The 16,463-nt window shown below is 35.0% G+C and overlaps 1 long non-coding RNA gene and 1 pseudogene across 1 annotated transcript; both read right to left on the minus strand.

The window, feature by feature from the left end:
* Positions 1–5,180: 5,180 nt before the first annotated feature.
* Positions 5,181–6,182, minus strand: LOC128185313 (uncharacterized; annotated as a pseudogene).
* Positions 6,183–13,331: 7,149 nt separating this feature from the next.
* Positions 13,332–15,788, minus strand: LOC128186363 (uncharacterized). Its single transcript, XR_008243940.1, has 2 exons — positions 13,726–15,788; positions 13,332–13,694 (listed from the first exon to the last, which is right to left on the minus strand). It is a non-coding gene; the product is annotated as an uncharacterized LOC128186363 (long non-coding RNA).
* Between the last annotated feature and the right edge of the window lie 675 nt (positions 15,789–16,463).

Below are 16,463 nucleotides of genomic sequence, written 5' to 3' on the forward strand. Positions count from 1 at the left end.
CTATTGAGGTCACATTACAACGTAACCTTGTTTATAAATCAAGCCGTCTCCCTAGCTACTATTATGCAACATCAATAGGTCGAGGTCAGTTCATGGAGTATCTTATGATCGAGGTCAGTTCATCGAGGTCAACTGCATTACTGAATGAATCTTTCGATCGAAATTCTTACGCGTTAGACAAAATGTGCATTCTTGAATTAACAGGTCGAACTGTATTTAATGTATGTTTGCATCTCTTAAGGTAATTGAACTTAGTAAAATCTTATATAAATACTAAACCAAAGCTTCAAGTTTTTATAAGAACTACTTATCACCGTGTAGAATCGCACAATCGGGGGCTGTGATCGGTGTAACACGGGGGCCGCGATTGCGAGGCGGAGAAAGTAGGTCAGTGAGTATTCAAAGACTAATTACGTGTAATTAAAATAAATTTTGTTTACCAAAAGTATTGCACGGAAGATAACAATTACTAACGGTCTACCACTAGCAATATAGGGGGTTAGATTTCTTTTGAAATACCCAAACACCTCGACACTATATAGGTAGAGTAGGCGACACATGTTATTTTTGGTCTATTTGATAAACAAAAATGTGATTTCAACGACAAAAACTGTAGTTTGTTTGGACCAAGGGGGTCATTTGGATCTCGTTTGCAATTGATGCCAGATAAATTTCTTATTATATCCACCTTGCTTAAACCCTTCGTATTCACCCACGTATTCATCCTTCTGGAACTGTACTAATGTCAATGGGTTGCCATTGTTATCACGATGCATCAGCGATATCCATTGCCTATCTGTGTAAAAACCCACTACATGAATCCCCTTTTCATGGCACTTCTCTAATACATAATCAGTAGTATCTCTCATTTCCTTTGCTGACAATCTGTAGTCCTTAAGTCCATATGCTATGGGAAGAGAGCATGGTATTTCTAAAGAGGAATTTCTATCTTTGTTCGTCAGAACCCACACCATGACTTCTGTTGCTATCCTTCTCGATAGATGGTAGCCAGTTTCCAACACAGTCTTTGTGTGACTAGCAGTGGAGATGATGTCATCTAGAGAACATTCTCTTTCTGCTCTATCTACTGGACATGCTTTGTTAAAAGGGGAACTTGGAGTAAGTCTACATGATAACATACTGTCAATCATATGGATTGATGGTACTTCGCACAGAAATTCAACGTTTGTCTTGACAAAAGAATATAAGAGCTCTTTGAGTGATTTTAACTGTGGTCTACCTCTCGTAGGTTTAACTATATCTTGTTTATCGTACAATTCCGTGGCTTCTCCCCAGATTCTTTCCCACAGGACTTGGTCGTTTGCAATTGATGCCAGATAAATTTCTTATTATATCCACCTTGCTTAAACCCTTCGTATTCACCCACGTATTCATCCTTCTGGAACTGTACTAATGTCAATGGGTTGCCATTGTTATCACGATGCATCAGCGATATCCATTGCCTATCTGTGTAAAAACCCACTACATGAATCCCCTTTTCATGGCACTTCTCTAATACATAATCAGTAGTATCTCTCATTTCCTTTGCTGACAATCTGTAGTCCTTAAGTCCATATGCTATGGGAAGAGAGCATGGTATTTCTAAAGAGGAATTTCTATCTTTGTTCGTCAGAACCCACACCATGACTTCTGTTGCTATCCTTCTCGATAGATGGTAGCCAGTTTCCAACACAGTCTTTGTGTGACTAGCAGTGGAGATGATGTCATCTAGAGAACATTCTCTTTCTGCTCTATCTACTGGACATGCTTTGTTAAAAGGGGAACTTGGAGTAAGTCTACATGATAACATACTGTCAATCATATGGATTGATGGTACTTCGCACAGAAATTCAACGTTTGTCTTGACAAAAGAATATAAGAGCTCTTTGAGTGATTTTAACTGTGGTCTACTTCTCGTAGGTTTAACTATATCTTGTTTATCGTGCAATTCCGTGGCTTCTCCCCAGATTCTTTCCCACAGGACTTGGTCAAAGTGAACTTTGTGAAAAGTTGTGCTTTCATTTGAGTATGAAACGTATACGAGAACGTCAGTTTCTAGGACAACCATTTCAGCCAAACACTGGGCAACATAATATTCTGGAAGAGTGTAGTGATCTGGTAATTGTCTTTTTGAGGGAAATGGACATTTTTTTTCTACTGCAGCTATTGCTTTGCCAAGTATAGGTATATCATCGTTATCACTGTTCAGTCTTCGAATGCTGCCATCTGGTGAAACTTCTCCTTAGACATCGATGTTTTCTCCAGCTAAAACATAACACCCTTCCTCAACAAAATGATACTCGGGAAAATAAATTGGCAGAAACCTACCAACTAATGTAGCAACTGCATGAATTTCACATTCTGTCCCATGTTTAAGACGATCTTGTACTGACTGGGGAAACAATTGTTCGTTTTTGTTAACGAAAACTTCATAATGCCTTTTTGGTCTTTCAGTCCCCGTAGTCGAGTTGCCGAATGCAAACTGCTCCCGGTGACTCTTGCTTGCTTTCTTAACAAATGCCACAATACAGATCTTTGTTTAATAAACCTTGAATCTAAAACAGCTGTTTCTTCCGTATCCAGTAATGTGATCAGGTTTTGTTGATATGACCTGTCTATAGCATCAACATCGTGGTATAATGAAACTGCTTTTTGCGCTATGCTAACGAATGAACCGAAAGCTGAAATGTCGTTTAAATAATTCTTAATGAATTCTTTGAGTTGAAACAGCGATGCTTGTAGGCCACTAATAACATAGACATATCTTGATTCTCGCCAATTGTTTCCTGCTATAGCCATAAATTTGTTTAAACCAAACTGCTGCTTCGACATTAATAATCTACTTTCTTGAATTCTGAATGATAATTTTTTAATAACGGACTTCATCGTACTTGTCATTTCTGAATTTAAGTTCATGCTTCTATCATTCAGATTCACAAGACCAATTAGGGAGTCTAATGTTTCATTTTCTTTCTCATGAATTGACTTTTTCTGTGTCAGAGGCACCCCACTCTCGAATCTAAACATGTCTACATCACCACCTGTTCCATCTACACCAGCTGTAACCTTTTTAGCGTCGGCGCATATGAACACATTTTCGTTACATTTCCCAAGAATATCAAGAATAGGGTCTATTATACCAGGCTCTATTTTACTGGGGATATGAAGCTCACCTATGTTAAAGCTCAACAAAGTGTTAATACTTGGGACAGCGAAATTGATATTGGCGCAATCGGGAGACAATGAACCTGGTGTTGAACCATCATTCACTTGACCTACCTTTTTGGGCCACCAATATATTAGAGAAACTTGGCATGAAATAGCCTATACCCAGTTTTCCAAAATCGTTTTGTTTCAGGAAAGTACCTCATCTCGGTTGTGCATTGATTTGAAAATAACCGCACTGTTTCCAAAAACAAAAGGAAAGATAAATTGTTGAGAGGAAACTTGCCTTCTTCTACTACTGTCAGGAAAGATATGAAATATTTGTCCATCCCCAATGCTTCTAATTTTTGCAATACAAGGTCTACAAGGTGGTGTAATTTTGAGCATCGTGATATTCTAGGGGAAGCTTTAAATGGTGAGCATGACTTAAGATAAGGGGAACAAATTCGCTGCCGTTTTGGCGTTGAGTTTCGTGAACTAGATTTTCGTTTAGTGGAACCAGACTGTTTCTTTTGCTTTGGGATCAAAGTGCTCTTGGGTGGTGTTATTAAATTTCCCTTCTTTTGCCAGTGCAACCCGTTTTGGTTTATTCAACCAAAGGTTGCTCATCTTTCTGGTCATTACATTCCTGAAATTATTTGAAAAGCATTAAATATTTATTATCCATACTATAGTAATTATGAAATGTCACTTTTATTTGTTATATTATTTCGGAATAAATGTTAATCCAAGATACAGATCGAGTTGCCCATGCGACTTTCGGTTGATAAATTCAAATTTTACACGGAAATTGTTGAAAAGAACTCTACGTTATAAGAATTTTTGCTAAAATTGAAAAAGAGTCACGGCCCCCCTTCGTCACATGATATTCGCCCCCCTACGGCACATATGATTTTAGGTCTAATACTTTACATTTCATAGTTTTTTGTAGCATTTCTCTTCAGAATACTGATTTTCCCTACTTAAAGAATGTTTTTGTCCAAACAAACTACATTTTTTGTCGTTGGAATCACATTTTTGTTTATCAAATAGACAAAAAATAACATGTGTCGCCTACCCTACCTATTTAGTGTCGAGGTGCTTGGGTATTTCAAAAGAAATCTAACCCCCTATATTGTTAGTGGTAGACCGTTAGTAATTGTTATCTTCCGTGCAATATTTTTGGTAAACAAAATTTATTTTAATTACACGCAATTAGTCTTTGAATACTCACTGACCTACTTTCTCCGCCTCGCAATCGCGGCCCCCGTGTTACACCGATCACGGCCCCCGCATGTGCGATTCTACACGGTGCTTATGCAAGCGGAATGTGTGCGCACGTGGAAGCATTTGCCGGATACCTCATATGGACACAACAGTGATCGGTCGAAGCCCGGTTCTGGCAAGCTGCGAGTATGCCTTGGCCCTCGCGATCTCAATCAAGGAATTTTCCGTCCTCACTATGTAGCGCAGTTGAGCGGTTACGGCATAATTAATTTATATAACTGTGATAAATCCTTCCTTTGATTATAATTCCCGAGTGAAAAGTTGTATTTTACAATTAATTTACATTATTTCCAAATTTAATATCGTTACATAATTAATCCAAGAAGAAGCACTGACTATATCTACGACAACAACAACAACAATTCTAACAACAACTCTGTACCCTCGCACCATTATATACACATAGGGTTGCTCGTTAAGAGCAGCCGTTTTAGTGAGGTCACATTATATAATACATCGGATGCTCTTCAGGAGTAACGGGTTTAAAATAAACATATGAAATAAAATCACTTATGTTGATATATAAAAATAATTAAACTGAAAATAATTTATGGCGATACAACTTCCCCCCTCTTAACTTTTGGTTCCATACAAAAGGCATTTAAGCATTAAGAATAAATAAATCTAACGTCGGTGCTTTTCTTAAATAACATATTAACAAATAAATAAGACATATAACACAAATAAAAAATACAAGTTCCAAACTTTACAAATTATTTACAAGCAATTCATATTTACAATGTCAACATTTACACGGTAAAGTCCCCTCTCATCTCCCGGACGTTTTCTTTGCAAAAACATTCAGCAACGTCTTCAGCAGTTTCACTGACAAATCTTCGGAAGTCCACATCTTCTAGATCTACTTCCTCGGAATATACGATTTGTGAGATTCGGCTTATTTCCGTTCGTCCATCTGGGTAAGTTGTGGTCACTTCATTGATGACGAAACAAACTGAAGATTTCGTTACAAGAACGGCTCTACCAGTGTCCAGTTCACTGTCCTGAGTAGAAGAGTCACTGCTTCGACTTCGGGTGGTTGATCATCAACACCGTCTTCCTCTGTATCCTCGAGAAGCTCGTTGACAGAACTGCCGGACGGAATCTCTAAAGAACCTAGCGACACTTCATCCAGGAAATTCCATTCATTGCCCTGTGCATGATGAGACGCTCTAGGAGACTCCTCTGTCTGCATGGCGAAAGAAGTCTCATCATCTTCCGAAGATATGGTCTCGTACTGTTCGCTAAGCACGTACACGGGTTTACGCGCTTCCTTGTAACTCTGGCGGTTGATCGTGCACTTCTTATCTTCCATTTAACGTTTCAGGTCGTTTCCCTCTAACTTGTGAACAACTCTTTAGTGTCTCTTCAAATTGAAACTGCGCACAAATGTTCTTTGACAAAAACTACACTTCAAACAGTCTATTTCATCCTTATGCTGCTCCTTCATATGTAAGTTCAAATTGCTAATTCTGGAGAAAGTCCGTTCACAAATCTCGATATCGCAATGGTCTTCGAACAATCCGTCCGTGTCTCGTCTGAACAATCTTCTGGGTCGGGGTACTCTGGGGTGTCTTGTCTTTGGGTCTTTCGTCTGATTCGGATTCTAATTGGCTGGCGGCTGTTGACGGGGCCCCGGGTGGAAAAATAAGCGGCATCTTCAAACGGGTTTGTCTCCGTCCACGCGGCGTTGCGTGACGGGTACCCTCTGCAGCTGGGCGCTTGTATATTCGGCATCGCTTCTCGCCGGGCATTGTTTTTTTTTCCCTCCATACGGTTTCATATTGTCGGAATGCACGACCACTGGCTTTGCATTTTGGAAGTGTTTTTTTTTTTAAACAATACATCACTTAGTCTCTTTACAATAAGCCAGGGTCCTGTCTTTTTTCGTGCAAACTTTGTTTTACATCCAACAGTAACTTTGGGCTGGCTCCGCCGAACTAAATCACCAATTTCATAATTAATAGAACGCATATTTCGATCGTAAACGCGTTTTTTTTTTCTCAAAGCACTTTGGTAAGTTTCTCTTCTTACAATTTCATACATTTCACACATACATTTTTCTAAATGACGTACGTATTCCGCTTCATTTTTGTACACATGTATTTCACTATAATATACGTTAATCCATTCACTGACTTAGGAAATAGTCCAGCTATATCCACTCCAATTCTCTCAAATTTAACACCGCTCAAATAACTTTTTATAAAGCTTCAATCTCTTCTTTTCTATGCGGATTTTTCCTTTCTTCACAAATGTCACAAGAGGCGATGTAATCCTGAACATATTTTCTTAAATGGGGCCAGTATTACTTACTCGACACTGTCGAGTTTATCAAAGGTGCGTCGTACACCTGAATGTCCAGCAGTTACAGCGTCATGGAAATTCCACATTACAACATCACGTAACTTCTGAGGAACAACAATCCGTATTCGTTCACCATTTTTTTCCATCCATTTAATGCATAATACCCCTTCGCTCACAGTCAACTCCCAACGAAAGTATAAAAATTTGCTCTCAAAGCCTAAAGTTTTGATAGAATCTATAGCTTGCTTTGGAAAGCTCGAATCCTCTTACCACTTAAGCACCCCTGCGAATGTGTTCGGAATGTTGCTAAGTGTGTAACAAATCTAGAGATGCTCGAATGAAAGTTCACGAGACTTCACCGAGATTTGTTCACTTCCTGTGAAATTTTGAGCGGAAGTATAAGTGTTCGGATAATATTCTCAAAATACGTAAGTACTGGTCATTTTTCATATCATATCCTACTTTGATTTATGTTAAAACATGAAAATCTGTTAAGATATATGTTTTATTTCATCCTCTAGAGGTTATTTAAATTAAACGATAAAATTTAGAACAGAGCTATCGTTCGTGTTCAACCACTCTACACGTGGTTGAAAGTATAAACATTGGTTGCCTAATTAAATCATAACCATGTATAATGCTTTTGGCGTGCAATACCATGCTTTTTAAAAAAGAATGGGTGTCTGGTTTGCATAAAAACTTAGTATATCGAGCTATGTTCAAGGAATATTCTGCATAAAATATTATAGTCTGTTTTACAATTGATGCTATTACTAGGTCAGGCGCGGATCAAACATTAATCCTAAAAGGGGAACCGTTACTAAGCATGTTAATTGTTGCAATAGCAGAAAAAATTAATAATTTCTATATACATATTTATTTCTAGAACTCGTTTTATCCTCAAATTAATGAAGATACAGTTTAAAATCAATAAAAGCCTAGGTTTTACATTTGACTACAAGTACCTATAAATTCTAGGAAATAGACTATTATCACGAGACACAATTTTTACTGCGGAACTGAAAGGGTAAAATGAAACCACGTGGTCTAAATTTAAATGACAATAACATTCACAGGGGTGTTAATACATATATGCATATGCATAGATGTATATACATCCGTCGTCTAACTGATGTTCTCTAATACTTGATAAACTCAGTGATTTATCCGGCTGTTCCTTAGGTTTGGCTCGTAACGGACGATTTGGAACACGCTTTGACGTCTTAAGTGGTTGTACAGTATCACTTGAATAACAGGCAATAGGTATCTCATCCGTATCTTTGAAAAGTGTTTTAGTAGCACACACATAATCACAAGATTTAACATCTTCTCCGTTAGTTGATTTACACAAATGTGATAGTATTTTTTCATCCGTCGCCTCTGCCACATTCACTTTGCACTGTTTACTCTTCCCATTTTGTATATTCATCCTAGTCAAACCATCTGCATTTCTGTGTCTTTTACCTGGTCTTTGCTGAATCTGGAAAGTAAATGAAGCCAATTGTTGAAGGCATCGAGCAATCTGTCCACCCGGTTCTTATGGAACCACACTAGCAATCCATGATCTGTCCTAAGGATAATTCTCGTCCAATCAAGTAATGTTTGATAAAATAAACGAGTGCTAACATTTCTCGTCGCGTGATACAATAATTCCTTTCAGATTTTGTTAGGGTACGACTCCTGTACGATATCACTTTTTCCTTTCCGTCCTGAATCCGCGACAATACTGCTCTTATCGCATCATTGCTAGCATCAGTATCAAGAATAAAGAGTCCTCCATTCACATCTGGATAATTAAGAATTGATGCACTCACTAATGTTGATTGAAGGTGATTAAATGCTTCATCACATTCTGTTTTCAGGTTCGGGGAAGTGTTCTTGCTAGTAAGTCCGTGAAGATACTTCATTTCGCAATTTTAGCAAAGTCTTTGATGAATCGTCAAAAATACGACATTAATCGGAGAAATCTACGCAACTCTGTTACACTCGGAGGAATTGTCCAATCCAAAACAGCTTTGGTCTTACTTGGGTCTGTTTTAACTCCTTCTCTAAAATCAATGTGTCCTAAGAAAGTCACTTCCTGCTTAAAGAAACTACATTTCTTGGCTTTCAGTTTCAAGTTAGCATTTTCAAGTCGATCAAATACTAAACTTAAGTTTGTGAAATGTATCTCAAAATTTTTGCTATACACTATTATGTCGTCTTAATACAGGACTGCGACATGCCACTGCAATCCATGTAAGGTATGTTCTATCGCTCTCTGGAAAGTAGCGGGGGCATTGCATAATCCAAACGGCATGACTGTATACTGATACAATTCTCCACGGGGGTTCCGAATGCTGTTTTCTCCTTGCGCTGTCTCTCATAGGAATATAAAATATATATTGAAGTACTGATGGGAGTTGATTTTATCGATTATCATTTGTTCAAAATCAACGATATGTGATTTTGCATGGCAAGTAGTATTAGTAATCGAAATATTTCTGAGAAATTGTATGGATCCAGGCAAGATTGAACTCTTGTCTTGTTCAACCAAACCCTCGGCTGTCTCTATTTATCTCCGACAAGCAAGAGAGACTCTGTTTTGTCGGAAATTAACGGAGATAGCCAAGCGTCTGGTTGAACGAGACTACATTGAACTCTAGCGTAGGAATACATAAAACTTTTAAAAAAATATCTAAACTGTTTGTACAATTTAAAATCATACTATCTTCATGATATTAAGAAAACAATGCTTCAGAATACATAGCATCGAATTTATCGATTATTTTCAAGAACTAAGTTTTGTCAGCGGTATTGATTTGTGCTTAGGTCCAAACACTGTTTCACTTTCGCTTTGCCCGAGTAAGTGCAAAGGAAAGTTGATTAAAATCAACTCCAAATAATATATACTCTCCAAACTGAACTATAAAATAAATTACACTTTATAACATTTGGTATAGAATCATACATCATTTTTCTCTGCATGACAGAGCAGCACAAATATTTAACCGCTTGCCTTTTACATACTTGTATCTGGGTTGCCTCCACAAGGTATCAATAGCGTGGTACAATTTCGTTTTCCGATCTACATTTTAAACTTATTATTTTGGATTTAATTCTCGACATTGTCTCTGCAGGGCGTCCTTTTATTTCCGCACGTGACAGTGACAAAAGGGTCTATATGTGGGAAAGTGTGTCTTTGAGGATGAACGTTTGGAAAGGACAATTAATTCTTGGTTTTGGCCTTTTGCCGGTATAATATCAATATGTGTGCATCATTTTGATGCCCAAAGAGCCCACTTCGTATAATCATCAGTGATAACAATTGTGTGGATCCAGTGATAATATTTATTGTTTTCCCTTGGACTGAAATGTCACACTTTCATTGGTTTAGACATAGCACGTGATTGCCTCATATATCTCTATATTTGTTAGGCGAGAAATAATATGAGGCAATATGGCCGTCATTGGCCGACGCTTCCCTTGTTTATTTCAACATTTCATAGTATTTAATACATAAACCACAGGGGCCAAACCCGTTTTAACATTAATTTTAAAAATTAAACTCTCACATTAAACGCACGCAACTTACGAGGGTCGTTCGGAAATTATTGAGACAACTCGAATATTTTCTTTTCTAATTGACGAATTTTGGTGAAAATTGGCATAGACACCGAAGAAACGCCAACAAATAATAAAACAAAGTAATATTTAAAGAATATTTAAGAATAATAATCTTTGCGACTAACTTTTGATTAAGTTTCACTGATGTTCGAGTTGAAATACGGATATGGTGCACATATATTTACCAAACAATAGAAATCTGACAACGACTTTACATTGAATTTTTACGTCAAGGCGGCGCATTGAAAACCGTCAACCCAGTGGAAATCTCATCAGAAGACCTTTTAAGGCCAATCAATTGCTTTAAAAAACTATACGATGACAAGACAAGGTATAAAGCTTCAGATCATCATATTTTTTCACCGATTGTTTAACTAGAATTAGGCCAAAGGGATTAATTATCAAGTACTTTTGACACACTAACTGTTGAAAACAGTTCTAAAATATATATTTTTAAAAAATGACAGGAGACATTCACAGTAATTAGACTTTCGGGAAAAATAACTCGATTCATCCCCTAAAAATAACAAGAATGAGAGGAAATGTAAAAGAAAACATGTTGAAATGAAAACAAAAGATGAGAAATAAAGAATAATTCTTATTTCCGTTCGTTTGTAAGGTGTTTAAAACACAGGAGCAATAAGAAGCGTTAAAATGACGTTGCGAAATGTTTGCGGTTGCGCCGGGTCACTGGACGAAGGCACGTTGGTCAGCTTACCAGGAATGATCTATTCATGCAATGGACAAGAAACTTTTCACATTGATAATCTCTATCCTGATTAACGTTATGGTGACATTTCAAGGGTTTATCTTTTTTACTAAAAGAATAAGAGAAAATGTCTCAATAATTTCCGAACAACCCTCGTACATCCTTAAATTCCGATAAAATTCCTTAATTAAATACTCTCCAAACTGAACTTTTATTCTGCAGCCACATTGACTTCTGACCAGACCGGCCATTGTGATAGAAAATGAGTATTTAAGGAATTTTATCGGAATTTAAGGATGTAGGTAGCGTGTGTTTGATGTGAGATTTTAAAAGATTAGTGCGAATGTTTCTCGACTTGTTGCAATACTGCTGTTGTCATTATATAGTCAAAATCCCATCGTGAGCCCTGGACCGGTGTTGTATAGCAGTTTTTCCCCCATAGTAGCTTTTCCCCCCGGAAAACCTACTATATAGTAGCCTTTCCCCCCGGGGGGTAAAGCTACTATATAGTAGCTTTTCCCCCATAGTAGGGTTTCTCCCTCACTTTTTTGGTTCAGATTTTATAAAAAATATTTATGGAAATCCAGTAAGGATTAAAATCAATGTTTCTACACTCCCAGGTTGCATACATGTATATCTACATTCATCTGTACAGGTTAAGTTTCGTGTTGCCGATTTATTATTTTTATAGACAATGGTGAAAGTTGAACATGTGTGTAATGAAATTACACATACAACTTAATTTAGGTAATTTAATGAAAAAAGTTTTACAAGTTATACACTTATATGCATAATTCTGTGTTCTGAAATTGTATTAAACGAGAATGTTTTAAGAATTTCTTGATAAATTTATCAGACTGTTTGTCTGTTTGTGAAAATTTCATCCAGGCTAAACCTCTGTGTTAGAGAAATTTTATTTCCGATGTTCCAGAGCCCGATTTTTAAAATCCTATTATAATAATTATAGTGCATATTCTTTAGGGTCCAATGTCTCATAAACTAGAGATGACTATATCACCATATTTTTATAGTGGCAGTGGTTTACCACTTGAAGATGACTCTGAAAATTTCAGCTCTAAGGGTAGGGGCCCTTGATGTTTCAGGTCCCGATGATTAAAACCCCATTACAATGATTGAATAGTGTTCTATAAGTGGGGACCCGAATCTCAAATTCTAGAGATGACCAATTAACCATATTGTCACAGTGATAGTGGTATACCACTAGTAGATGACACCGAAAATTTAAGCCCCCATGCAGGGTAGGAGCCTTTGTTGTTTTCGAGCCCGATGTTTGAAATCCAATTACATGTATAAAGAATATGTATTTTTTAGGGCCCCATATCTCAAAAACTATAGATGACCACATGAACCTATTGCTACAGTCATTTAAAAGTAAAAATATCATTTAAAAATACACACTCACTCATATATTTCTTTATCAAAATCTTATTTTTTTAATTTACGAACAATTTTTTTTAAAAAGGTACGCGGGTAAAATTCATTATTCTTCAAAACATTTAATCAATTCATAAGATGACTAATGATATAATAAATAATTAGATAAATAAATCAATGAACTTTTATTCATAAAAGGAGAAACCGAAAATCAAAAATAAATAACCAACACTGCACGAAAAGTCGCGTTTAATTTCACCTTAAATGCAATTTAAACGTTACGATTATTTAAAATTTAAGTATGTAGTATTACATATTGTGTGCCCGAAAACGTTTAAAAATAATTAGCATTTAATATGAGTTTACTGGATTCCGTAAAAGAACAAATTTAATAATGTCGGAAAAATTGTAAACTTACTCATACGTACAGATTTAAGTGTTCCGTAAACTAACATTATACCTCTTGTATTTAAAACGTATAATTTTCATTAAAGATGCTAAAAAAATTAAGTTTAATGGATATATTAAATTTGTTTGGTTAATAAAATTTAATGTTGAATTTTAATTCATTATTTGTTCTCGTTTAATTTACATTTTACATTATAAAACTGTCAAAAATTAAATTATATACGGATATCTTAAACTTCCTAAAACATTCAAATAAACGCTTTTATCGACTTACATTATACCTCTTGTTTATGCGACGATATTTTGATTAAACCTGCCAATATAAACTGGAATTGTATATATTTTAAGTCATTATTATTTTCGTTTAATTAAATAATTATACCACCGCATACATCTTTATATAACTTCAAACATCAAGTTTTTTTTTTAAATTGTTTTTGCTATCATTTTTGAAAATTAAAATCACACACAAGTCCACTTAAGATTCGATTTTATTGCATGTTAAAGTCTCAAAGATGTAAAAAAAAAAAAAAATACATGTATTCTTACTGAGCAAAACATTTCAAAGTTTTAAGCATAAAAGTCACAATTTAGAAAATTACAATATATACGTCATGATCAGATACATATGGAATGGATGCCATTAAAATTTCTGATATAGTTCTTAAAAAATACTTAGGTAAAATGTCCAAATTTGGAATTGTGAAATGCACATTTGACTTAAGCAAATGCAGGCTAATACACATTAAATGGAAATAATGGAATCTATATGGACTAGTAGGAAATAAAAACACAACTGAAACAGAGCCATAAAAATTGCTGCATGGTCTGCAAATAAATTCTATTTTAACTTGCGTATTTTCATATACAACATAAATTACAAGACAAAGTCAGTTTTTCTATATAATGCATGTGGATAAAGAAAAGTTGACAATACTGAAGTAATCATTTTTTTTGCTTATTTACTTTATTAACACACAAATTCTCTTTCCTAGTACATGTATTTTGAAAATAGCATGTTTTCATAGAAACATACATACTCTATAGTTCATAACTGCAAATAGATAAGAGTTTCCATGAAAACCACTTCAGAGAAGATATATATTAACAATCATATTATATGAATAGCGTTGAAAACCCCTATATATTTATATATATGATGCATACAAATACCAAATTATACTAAATTGAATGAACAAATTGTTCAATAATAGGATGTAAATGTGCATCTCTAATCTCTAATTTTAAACACTTCATGTGATCTAAAAAAAATTCCTTAGGTTTTACATTATAATATTGAAAATTTATTATACAGAAAAGAAAAATACATATTCTAATGACCAGACTATTCAGTTAACATTTTGGAACATATATAAATTAATTTTAATTTACACAAACTTCCAATGCAAACAATACCGTATTTGATTATCAAAATTTGGCGAAATGGTAAATTTAAATCATGGAAATTCAATAAAATACTTCTAGTCTATCCTTATAAGGTCTGGAATAAGATCAAGCATATGCATGTACAAAATTTAAAAAAGTTTTGACACAATAAAAATTCAACTCAATCTTACTTATCATAAACAGTTTCCCCAATATTTTACTCAGAAATGTCTTATCAAGTCTTGTTTATTTCTTGCATCTGTAAGAAACTGACAGGGAAGCCTCACTCGCCCACAAGCAAGAGCAAAAGGATCGGTCAGAGACACCACCTTTCTCTTACTTGGGTATCAAGATCTGCAACTTACTGCCAGCAAAGCCCTTTCAAAATACTTGTTCATTGTCTCCTGCTTAAAATTCACTTGCAATAAAAATTCTTCTAGTCTATCCTATTAAGGTCTGAAATAAGACCTGGCATATGCATGTACAGAATGTAAAATATAGTTATGACACTATAAATATTCAACTCAATCTTACTTATCATAAAAAGAAAACAGTTTCCCCAATATTTTACTCAGAAATGTCTTATCAAGTCTTGTTTATTTCTTGCATCTGTAAGAAACTGACAGGGAAGCCTCACTCGCCCACAAGCAAGAGCAAAAGGATCGGTCAGAGACACCACCTTTCTCTTACTTGGGTATCAAGATCTGCAACTTACTGCCAGCAAAGCCCTTTCAAAATACTTGTTCATTGTCTCCTGTATATTTTTAACAACAAATTTTGTTCACTATAGAGCTAATTAAGCTAATTAATTATATAAGTGAAACTTGTATAAATATGTAGATTAAAATAACTTGAGATAAAAATTGTATTTTTTCCGTATATTTTCTAGTCTACGCCCAAGTTTCAGGAACAAGCTCTGAAAGATATACATACAAAAAGTCCGGTATAACTGCCTAGATGTCTATAAAAACTACTCTTTACTCAATAAATTATCAAAAATCTAGTCTCTAACTCTTTACTTAGAACAAAAGAAACAAATAATGATAAAATATTCATTAAAATAACCACTTTATATCACTCATATATGTGTTCAGTTTATAATTTGATCTACGATTTTAAACTTATACAAGCCTTTGACAGGGAAGCCTCACTCGCCCACAAGCAAGAGCAAAAGGATTGGTCAGAGACGCCACCTTTCTCTTACTTGGGTATCAAGATCTGCAACTAACTGCCAACAGAGCTCCCTTTAAAAATAAATAACTTCCTATTGTCTTCAGTTCTATTATGCTATAAAGATGTATGCACTAATTACTGGAAATAAACTTAAACATATTTGTAAATAAATTGAGATAAAAAAAGTATGACTTGGTTACATGCCAATATGACAAAAATTGAAAATCATAATGGCCAAATTTAATCTGTAATTGATCAGCATAAAAAAAATTCAACAATAAAAAAATACACAATGAATATTCTTTTATATAACAGTATGAGTTGAATAAGTAATATCAGATCCTGTATTTAAAAAAATACCCAGCATATTTTTAGGGTCATCATACTACAACAATACATCAAGCTTTTTTGCAATGATTTTACAGTCATATCACATATTGAGCTTTGCAGTTCTCAAGAAGTGTTAAACAACTCTTTATACATGGATAATAAACCTACATCAAAATATGAACCTCTTGCGAGAAACAAAAATTGCCCATGGGACGGAGTTAACAATTTTATACAATCAACAATGTATATGTCAAAATGCTTGCATATCAGTAAAACCATATAATAACTTTCAGCTCAGGTGAGCTAATTATACATGACAGTAGCAACTCTTTTAAAAATCTCAAATGGCCCATTTCTGTTCATTTGATATATTTTCTGGTTTGTCTCTAGATGATTCTTTGTTGGTCCTTATACGTCTTATACTTTGCCTTTTTGAACATTTGGATTTCAGAGCAGAACTTTTGGTGTCCAATTAAACATTCGTCAGAGCACCACTTTAGAGATGTGATTTCATATATTGTGTCATCTTCCCAATCATTTTCATATTCTGATGACATCATCAAGTACTCGACAAGAAATACAGGTTCTACTTGTTTCTTTTTCTCCTCATCCCAGGAGGTCTTTTGTTTAAATACAGCCTGACAGCCTGTCTATAGTATAACTTCCATTTCCTACAACATATATACACACATAAATACACATGTTTATACACACATATTGT

Source organism: Crassostrea angulata, chromosome 5 (genome assembly GCF_025612915.1).
Source record: "Crassostrea angulata isolate pt1a10 chromosome 5, ASM2561291v2, whole genome shotgun sequence".
Classification (NCBI taxonomy): domain Eukaryota; kingdom Metazoa; phylum Mollusca; class Bivalvia; order Ostreida; family Ostreidae; genus Magallana; species Magallana angulata.